Here is a 10964-nt window from a genome sequence, read left to right on the forward strand (position 1 = left end):
CTGGCAACATACAACACGGCAGAGCAGATTTGAAAAAGAACCAAGGAGAAATTCTAGGCTGAAAAATACAATGAGTGAAATTCAAAACTCAAGATATAGCTGAAAAGAGAGTTAGTGAACTGAAATATATGTCAGAAGAAAATATTTAGAATAAAGCACAGAAAGATGGAAAATACAGAACAGAGGGTAAGAGACACAAGGGGATACAACGAGAAATACTCACATAGGTTTAATGGGAGTCCCAGAAGGAGGGTAGAGAGAGAATAGGTCAGAAGTAATATTTGAACAAATAAAATGGCTTAAAATCTCCAAAACTAATGAAAGAAATCAATCCGTGGATTCAAGACCCAATGACTCTTTCACAAAACAAATAAAAATAAATATACATCCAGACGCATCATAGTTAAACTCCAGAAAATCAAAGACAGAGAAAATCTTAAACACAGCTAGGGGTGGGAGTGGAAACAGATTACTTTTAAGAAGCAACCGTTAGACCTACAACAGACATCTCAGCAGCAACAATGGAAGACAGAAGACAGAGGAATGGTATTTTCAGTGTACTGAAAGAAAATAACTCCATCTAGAATTCTAAAACCAGTGAAAACACCTTTCATGAACATAGTCTAAATAAAGACAGTTTCAGAACAGCAAAAACCAAGAGAGCTCACCACTAACCAATCTGCACTACACAAAATATTGAAGGAAAAAGGATCCCAGATGCAACGCTGGAGATGAAGAAAAGAATGGAGAGCAAAAAAGTGGTAAATATGTAGATAAAACACTGATTGTATAGAACACTAATAATACAGCCTTGTGAGGTTTGATATACTTACAGAATTAAAATACACAACCACAGCACACGAGTGAGGGCAGGAGCAGATGGAGTGAAGCTGTTCTGAGGCCCCTACATTGCGCAGGAGGAAAATAGAAGTTCCAGTCAATACCAGACTTTGATAAGCCAGGGAAGCATCTAGACTTACATCTAGAGAGATCATTAAAGAATAGTGGAAGACAATTTAATTTCCAACCAACAGAAGAATAGAAGTAGCATAATGTATGTATGAATATATCTAAGAAAATTCTGAAAGATGAAAATGATGGGAGATTTGTTCAAATGGGGGTGAGGAAAAATATCAAAGCTATCTTTATTTAAATGGTGTGATATGGGCACAGGAACAGTGCTATAGACTACATATGTGCTCCCCCTCCCCTCACAATATTCATATGTTGAAACCCTAATTCCCAGTGTGATAGGATTGGAGATGGGGCCTTTGGGAGGTAATCAGGTGATGAAGGTGGAGCCCTCAGAATGGGATTAGTGTCCCTATAAGAGAAGACAGACACAAGAGGGCTGCTTGCTTCCTCTCCTCTGCTCTCCCCCATGTGAGGACACAGCAAGAAGACAGCCAATCCCTGAGCCAGGAAGTAGACTTCCGCCAGAACCTGACCAGGCTGGCACCCTGAGCTCAGACCTCCTAGCCTCCAGAACTGTGAGAAATAAATTTCTGTTCTTAAGCCACTAGTCTATGGCATCCTGTTCCAGCATCCCAAACTGAAACAGATAGATAGAGCACAGGAATGGAATAGAATCTATAAACAGTTCTGTGTCTATCTGGCAATTTCGTCTATAATGACAACAATAATACAGGAAGTGGGAACTCTTCAAAGTGTTCTGCTTTAAATAATTTAATATATGCATTTATAACTAGTGATAAAATATCATTTGGGATAAAGACAGCATTTTGAATTCCTAGGACAGAAAAGACTATTCAATAAAGAGTTTAAAGAAAAATGTATATCCATTTGAAAAAATTAAGTTAGAGACATAACTTGTACCATACAAAAAATAAATGCCAGTTAGATTCAAAAGCTAAATGTAGAAGAAGAAAGAAAGAAACTATAAAAAGGTTGGAATAAAACTATAAAGTGATTCTTATAATCTTGGTGTTGGAAAGATTTTCCTAAAACAAGACGTATAACCCAGAAGTCACATAGTAAAAGATGAACATATTTAATCTCATAAAATTTTAAAACACTTCGTTGAAAGATGACACCTTAAATACAAAGTTAAATTACAAGCAGCAAATTAGGAGGCATTATTTGTAACACATTTAACACACAAAGAATTTATAGCCGGAATACATCAAGATCTTATACAAATCAATAAAAAAAGACACACAACACAATAAAAATTGGACAAATTATATGAATAGGCAATTCACAGAAGAAAAATACAAATGTCAATAACCACAGGAGAAAATGCAGTTTCCGCTAGTAACCAGGGAAATGGCAATTAAAACAATATTGAGATATAATTTTGCACTCCTAGTGCCAAAAATTAAAAAGATTGATAGTAACAAATATTAGCAAGAATATGGGGAAACAAGTTGCTGGAGGCGGTGTGAACCCGTGAGGTCATTTGAAGCCATCAGGCATCTCGAACAACGATTAAACGTCATTGCCTTTACCCCTGAAAACCCAGACTGAAGAAATACTGGCACGTGTGCACAAAGATATATATACAACAATAGTTGCAGTAGCCTGGTTCTAATAGCAAACCTGCAGGGGGCTGGGGAATTCATAAATGCCTATTAATAGGAGAGTAGCTAAATAAACTATGGAACTCTCCACACATATTAAAATAATGTAGTAGACTTTTATGTACCGGCACAGAAAGACGTCCAAGATATATGATCATAAAATCAAACTGAAAAACAATTTGCATAGTTATAACACTGCTTACATTTATACACACACACAGAAGAAGGACACGAAAGATGTTGGAAGAACAGATACCAAGGCTGGCGTTGGTTATCCGTAGGGAAGGAAGGATGAGGAATGAGCACAGAAAGGGTGACTTTCAAGTGTGAAATAAATATTTTGCCCAAAACTGACATGGAAGCAAACTGTGTGTGGAGTGCCTTTGAGGTCACACCGGACACGTTCCCTGAGAGGTCGGACGGCAGGCGTGGCCGGGGGCCTCTGAGAGCTGACACCCAGGGTGAACAGGTTCCTGTCAGGGATGAGGCCCTGGTGCTTGGAACATCCAATTAACAGCCCCAGATCGATTTGTTATCCTTTACTCCGCAGATATATGACTTGATATTTGTGATTAATGAGTCACGTCTGATAACGGTTCCAAATTATCCACACCACAAATTTAACCCACTGCTGGAGGACTATGACTTCTCTGTGACCATGTGAAGTCAACGGCTAGCTAGGCCAAGCGAGGTGGCACGAGACCAGAGAGGGGTCTGTGTCGGGCTCAGAGAGGCAAGTCTCTCCCAGGACATCTGGATGAGCCCATTCTCCCAGCTATCCGCACTAGGTCCTTCATTAATACGCAGTAAACTTCAACTCGTGCCAGGAAATTCGAATTTACCATGGCTTGCTCTGTGCTGTCTAAACCTTATAAAAATAAGAATATATTAACATAATACCTGTGAAATATAGAATTATATAAATGAAGGTTGCCAAAGTATAGCTTCTTATCAGATATTTTCTTAATCAATGGATATGAAACAATTCTCTCATCTGGAAATTTAGAAAACGTTTTCATGTTAAAAATGGCTTGTGCATTCAAAATGTTATTCTGGGTTAGTCTGTATACTTTTCACTACTCTTTTCACTAATGAAAGGCAGAAAGAGGATGGTGTGGAAATAACTGAATTTTCAGTTTTGGAGCATAAACCGCAAAAAGGAGAAGGGCCCTCACCCAAGCCAAATGCAGCCCGAAACGCACATCCCTGGAATGCCCTGTGCCCCCAGACTCGCCTTGGCCCCCCAGCCACCGCGCTGACCTTACGGCTGGCAGACCCTGCCTCCTTTGGGGGTCCCCCAGCACCATTTCCTCCCTCCTGGGGCTGTGCTTTCCTGGCAAAACCCCAGCTGGGTCGAACCCAATTATTTCCCTTCTGTCCACCAGCACCAGGGCGGCTAAATATTGCCCGAGAAAATCACTTTAAATGAATTGATTAGTTACACTTGAAATTCACAGCACCGACAAAATTCAAACAGGAGCGGGGAGCGGGAGGTGGGCCCTGCAGAAAACCGCTCTCTACATTTTCTCCCCTCTAACCCCCTCCTACCCCATTTTGGCCCTTGAGGGGCCCTCAGTCTTCATGGAGGAAAAAAAGCAAACCAGCAGCAGAAACTCCTCCAGGATGGACCCTGGACTCCATCCTGCCTCACCTCCTCTAGGAGCTTGCTCCTCTCCTGCATTTTACAAATTAAGCTCCGGTCATTTCACTCCTCTGCTTAAGACCTTCTGTGACTCCCCTGCACTGAGAAGAACAACCAGAGTCGCCGCAGCCGGCTGGGCAGTGGGATGTCGGCCCACCTCTGAGATCGCCTGCAGCAGAGGCGGACAGTTCCAGCTCACCAGCCGCTTCCCTCTGCAAGGGCCTGGGTCTCCCTGCTTCTCCAGCTAAGTTCTCCTCCGTCCCAGAGAACGTGCCCAGGTGGACCAGGCACAACTCAGGAGTACGCAGTTAGCTCCCCTGAGGACAGCCCTCAACCAGACGGAGATGGGCAGGGGCAGATAAATCCCCAGCTCCCATCTCTGAGTGGGACATCACCGTCCCTCAGAGGATCCGGCTGGCTTGAGTTCCTGGTGGTGGTACCTGTTCATTAACACACATGCTGTTGGCTTCTCACCCTTCCGTCTCAGCTTCCCCACCTCCTAACCTTGCTTTTTGAGGTCACCTCCCATGTAAACTACCAGCACTCAAGTCCTTGTCATAGGACCAAACTAGGATGCTTTCCTCACAACTGGAAGATGTGTGTTTTCTTGTATGTTTTCTGTCTCTCCCCACCAGACCACAGGATAGGCCAGGGGCCTGTCTGTCTTGTTCAACACTGTGTTGTCAGTACCTGCATATCCTCAGTGCTCAAAACATAGTGAGTCGATGAATGAACCAGCTGAGACTGCTGATCACACACACACACACACGCACACACACATGCACACAAGCATTCCCCAAGTTCTGCAGAACCATTATTCTTTCTCTAAGCAGGTACTGACACCGAGTTTCTTAGTTTTCATTGAAGTGTTAACAGTTTCCCTGAGGCCTCCTTCTCCAGAGGCAACGTTCCCCTCTCGATAAACTCTAGCCTTTAAGAGGAAAAAAAGGTTACTTATGAGTAACGCTGGAACTTGCCCCATTCCCTTGTCCTTATCTCCTTGTCTTTTCTTATTCAAGCCATTCCCAACTCACCCTTCAGTATAGACCAGTAATTCAGAGTAAAAGCTCTGGAAGTGGACTCCTTGGGTTCATCTCAGCTTCGCCTCAGTTTCCCACCATCTGTAAAATGGGGATGGCAACACTACTGTATCATGAGGTCGCTGAGAGATTAGATGCATTCAGATATGCAAAGCGCTTAGAACAGCGCCTGGCACTATGTAGGCACTTGCTATTAACGGTCAGATTATCTTTTATTCCCCGTCTCTGGAGCATGACCGTGGACACGGCTGTGTGGTCTGGGATCCAGCCTGCTGAGCGTTCCTGAGCCGAGTGCCCCTCTCCGAGGCAGCCAGTGACTCAGCTTCTCCATCTACCACTCTCGGTCTGTAGTGACCTCTCCTACTGCAAGGGGAATGACTTCTGTCCTCAATCAGGACCCCCCATGGTGCCTTTCACAACAGAATGCAGGCTCCCAAGGGTGGAATAAAGCCCTGCTGAGATGTAAGACAGCCCCTACTCCCATCCAAAAGCCTACCGAGGTCCCCCATTAGGAGCTGTCATGGTTAATTTCATGTCAATTTGGCTGGCCCACAGAGCCCAGATACTTGATCAAACATTATTCTGGATGTTTCCATGAGGGTGTTTTTGGATGAGATTAGCATTTAAATCTCCATAAGTGCATGGGCTTCATCCAATCAGTTGAAGGCCTGAATAGAACAAAAGGCTGACTTCTCCCAAGCGAAGAGCTGCCTGCCTTTGGACTCGAACGGCAACCTCAGCCCCTTCCTGGTCTCCAGCTTGGTGGTCTACCCTGCAGATTTTGGACTTGCCAGCCTCCGTAATCACATGAGGCAATTCCCTATAATAAATCCATTTATTCATCTATCTATCTATTACACCCACATCCTATTGGTCCTGTTTGTCTGGTGAACCCTAACTAAAACAGGAGTCCACCTGGGAAAGGAGCTGTGCCCGGGGATGGACCCCCACCCCCATCACAAGAAGCAAACACCAAAAAAGCTCCCACCATTCACACCCCTTTTCCGAACAGGTCATCCTCTGGCCTCCGATGTTTTGGTCAGGTGTTAGACCAATGTCTCTTGCTTTCTCACTTCCCCCACTAATGTGTTTTACTGTCTTAACTATTGTCATGTCAATACGTTATCTTTGAATGTTTTGTGGGAAAAGGGCCTCTTTTGAGAATGCCCTCAGAAAGAGAGACTGCTTCTCCTTCTCACTCCTCCCGCCTCCTCTTGCTCGTCCAGCCTTCACCTGGTCAGCTTCCATCTAGCTCTCCATGGTAGGACACTCATCCTTAATTCTGGAAAGAGACTCCCCCCCTCACTTGGCTCCAAGGATGGATGGATGAGTCATTCTCTCCCACTGAGCCACCAACGCTGCAAGGGTAACTTTCTAGCTCTTAACTCAAGACAACAAGAGAACTTATTGGCCCCCCACAGAGGACCATGCAATGACCGCCTTTTCTCTAGACTGAAATTATGGGCAGAACAACGTGGAGTCAGAGGATTCTTCAGTGCCCTTTCCCAGAAACGCTCCCACCTGAGTCTTTGGTATTTTAGAGTCTTTTCCCCCATGAGACTTCAATCTCTCCTCTAAAAAGTCTTTGACCTTCTTCTGAACTGCTCAGTTCAAGGCTGTCTGGCGTTCTTGAATGGTCTCCTCGTCTTGGACTCCGGGTTTCCTCTGCTCGTATTCTTCCTGTAAATTTGGTCTTACTGAACAAGACTCAATCTCAGGTCAACTCAGTACCTCCCTTTGCTCCCCCAAAGAAGACTCCAGCACTAGGTTATGCTCAGAGCATCCAAACAGTGCCTGATACACAGTAGATGCTCAGTCAACATTCATTGAATAAATAAATACACTTCTTGTAGTAAAAACCCTTCTAGTTGACACATTGCATTTAGAAGTTAGATTCTGTATGCCTAAACTTGGTTTTCTTCTTGTTCATTCTGATTTGGACTTGCTGAAATTCATGAATCTGTAAATGTATGTCCTTACACCAAATTTTGGAAGGTTTGGGCCATTATTTCTTCAACTAGTTTTTGTCCCATTTTCTCCCTCTTCCATTTCTGGGCCTCCGATTATTTGTATGTTGGAGATCTTGAGATTGCCCCAGTGAGTCCCTGAAGCCCGGTTCTTTTTTTTTTTTCCAATATTTTTTCTTTCCAGTCTTCATATCTGGTTATTTCTGCTGACCTGTCTTCCAGTTCATCACCTCCCTGTCCCTTCCACTCTGCTGTTAAGTCCACCCAGGGAATTTTTTATTTTATTTTATTTTTTTGGTTCTAGAATTTGCATTTGGTTCTTTTTTATAGTTTCTATATCTCTGCTGAGATTTTCCTTCTTTTCATTCATTATAAACATGTTTCTCATGATTGTATTAGTTGCTTTAATGCTTGTATTTGATAATTCTAACATCTAGGTCATCTCAAAGTTGGCCTCCATTGGTAGTCTTTTCCCTTGAGAACTGGTCCCGTTTTCCTGGTTCTTCGTAGGTCAAAGATTTTTGCAGTGCATCTCAATTTTGTGGGTTATGTGGTGGAGACTCGGGATTCTTCATACTACTCTGAAGAGTGTTAAGATGTCTTTGTTCAACAGACGTCTAACTTGGCTAGACTCAGACCACAAACTCTGTCTCATCTGCAGTGGACAGCGGGTCAGACTCCATTTCAGTTCTCACAGCCTTCAGTTCCCCTCAGATTACAAGTCATAAGGATGGGAAACTCACCTCATGCCAGTCCCTTCCTCCAAATTTCAAATACCCTACAAAATCTGCCTGCTTTTGTTCACTCTTCCGAGCTCTCAGGGTTTTTATATTTTCTCTAGAGTCTGTGGTTATTATCCGGAGGGTCAGTCTGTCAGGCGCTTCCTCCACCATAATGGAGGAGAGACCCAAACATAAGCGGCTTGTTGACTTTAGAATAATATTCAATGTGTCAGTTTGTTTATATGCATACTTACTTGTAGCGTAGACTCAAATGCCATAAAAACAAGAATTTTTTTCTTCTTTTTTACTAACTGGGGACCAACAAATAAGGCAGATGGGCAGAGGAAAGGCATATTGAGAAACTTCCAGTGGAGGAAAGCTATGGCAATTGAAAGAAATTCTGGAATTTCCTTGCAGCCAAGGAAACAAGGGGAATCATATGGATTTCCTATGCTTCAGAGGCCAGTAATGAGGAGCGACAAGTTCACTGAGGAACTTGCTTCCCTGGTCCTGCCCTCAGTGGAGTGACGTGGCCTCTCCCGTCAGTAGCAAAACTCGTGTACACAAGTTACTCCCGGTGTTTAAAGATTAAATGAAATAATTCAGGTAAAGCGTTTCCCATAGTGCACATGGAGAGCGATGATGATGCTATGATGATAATGGCGATGATGATGGTGGGATGGTGGTGGTAAGACCAGCTCTACATTTATCTTTTTGTAAAGGAGAACCACTTTCACCTTGACCGATTTTAACCCCATACAGCAGTAACTCTTAAGCCAGAATGTCAGATGTCACTCACTTGAGGCGGCTCTAGTGTGAAACCGTCTCCAAAGAACCAGCAAACCCAGCACCCCGGAGGCAGATGCTGTCTGCTTTCTGGCCTGGCCTGGGCCTCTGCCTCCGGGTGCCCTAGATGCTTCAGCAGAGGAAGCACTCAGGAAGGGCCTGGGGAGCAGCACCAGGTCGGGCCTCTGGGATCTCCCATTCAGTCTCCACGTGGGTGCCGAGCACTTCGTTCTGAGGAGTTAATCAGAGAGGCAATGATCTGGAGAAGGCACTCGGGGACGGAGGGAAGCCTGATGCACATTAATCAGCCTTGTACGTGAAACCAGAGCAGGGCCTGTAAAGCCACACACAGCCCCTGGGTTCCGGATCCCTCCCTGTGCCTCCACCCAGGGACCACCAGTGGGGGCCGGGCTCTCATCTGTGTCGCCAGCAGTGGGGGAGGAGGACACCATGCACAGAGGCATCCCTCTCCCTCCCTCACCGACCTCCACGTGGAGTCAGCTGGCTGAGCTGGGCTGTCTGTCTGGAGCTGTTTGTCTGGGCTACCCGTCTGTGGCCAGGCCTTGAGAAGGATCAAAGGCAAGTGTTACTCTGTGTCTGAGGTCAGCGCTTACTGGTGACCACAGACAGGACCAGGCTGAGATCATGGGCAGAGGTCAGTATGTGATAAAGATTCACAATGAGTATACAGCAAAGATCAGGGCTCAGCCTGTGGCTCATTCTGTGACCAGAACAAAGACTCAGTTTATGTTCCTGGTCCGGGTTTAGCTGAGACCAGAGTCAGCGTGCTGGGGACCCTGATTAGAAACTGGCATCTCCGAAGTTCCCTCAGCCAAGGAGGATGTTAGCACTGTGACGGAGCTCAGGAGCACACTGCTCAGAGCCCGCGTGTGCCGCGTGTCCCGAGTAACTGCCGTGTAAGAACACTGCTTTAGAATTACTGGGGACGTTCAGTTAAAATGCACATGCTGCAGCCCCACCCCGTAACCCACTGAACCCGGGAAGCTGCATTCCAGTGAGCTCCACTGGGATTCTGGTGCACAGGCACCTGAGGCTCTCTGCTCTGGATCCCCAAGGCTTGCTTTCCAGGAGCTCACTAAAGCCGCATTTCTCACAGCCCTGGGGCATCTTCATGCCATCCTGATTCCTTTCCCCAGTGAGAACCCCGGGCAGTGTGGGTGCAGCCCTCACAAGGCCAGGGAACTGCAGATGTACCTCAGAAGTCGCCTATTTCCTCCCCAGGCGACAGGGAATGGTAGCGCCTTAGGATCTGACTGTTCACACCCCAGGCTGGCTTTCCCTGGTCACGCACGGCGGATCCCATATGACAGTGACAGCGTTAATGAAGAACAGCGGCTCACATTTATGGAGCACTGACTCCGTGCCTGACCCACAGTAATACATGAGCCACGCGTATTAGCTCATTTAATCCCCCACAACAACCTGTGAGGCAGGTACTATCATTGTTCCCATGCACAGATGAGAAAACTGAGGCCCAGAGAGGCTCAGAAACCTGACCCGGGCCACATAACTAAAGAGGCAGAGGCAGGACTGAGCACACTCTCTTACCCATGATGCTCTAGGCCTTGGCAACAGTCCATGATACGATTCCCTGAAAACGTGACTACTCATTAAAATTCGCATTGGAGGTACTGTCCCAAGTAACTCCAGCTGCTGTTCTCCCTGATTGCTTAATCAAGCTCTAAAAGTATCTTATCTTTGCAAAGGAGAAGCCGTGCCTTTTCTTCATCTGAATTTCCAGAAGGTGTGGGACAACTCCAGGCCTGGCATCCAATTTCTGGTGTGGAGAAAGATGTCTGAGCAGCTTGTGTCATGCACCTCCCGCGCCTGCCAGCCTTCCCTGCTCTCTGCAACACCCTTTCCAACAGCACAACCAGGAAGGAATACAAACCAGGTCTGGCCGTCCCTGGCCTTCGTCCCGTGCAGGCCTGGAAGGGGTCTCCTCATCTGGCCCCGCATTTGACACCCACCACACACCTTTTCCAGAAACAGCTTCCTAAAGAGATGTTGCTCTTTCTTTCTCTGAATAATTGAAGATGTTTGAACATAATTGGGATATACAGTGATTTCTCTCAAAATCTAGGCCACCCAAATGCATAGCAGAGATCACCCCTACAAGGGTCTCCTGGCTTTCTGCCCTTTGGTATGGGATTTCCGTGGGAGAGGAAAGGAAATGCTGTTTGTTTCATTTGCTAAATATATATTTTAACATCAAGTTAATATATACACATACTTTGAAAATTCAA

This window comes from Equus przewalskii, chromosome 10 (assembly GCF_037783145.1).
Source record: "Equus przewalskii isolate Varuska chromosome 10, EquPr2, whole genome shotgun sequence".
Classification (NCBI taxonomy): domain Eukaryota; kingdom Metazoa; phylum Chordata; class Mammalia; order Perissodactyla; family Equidae; genus Equus; species Equus przewalskii.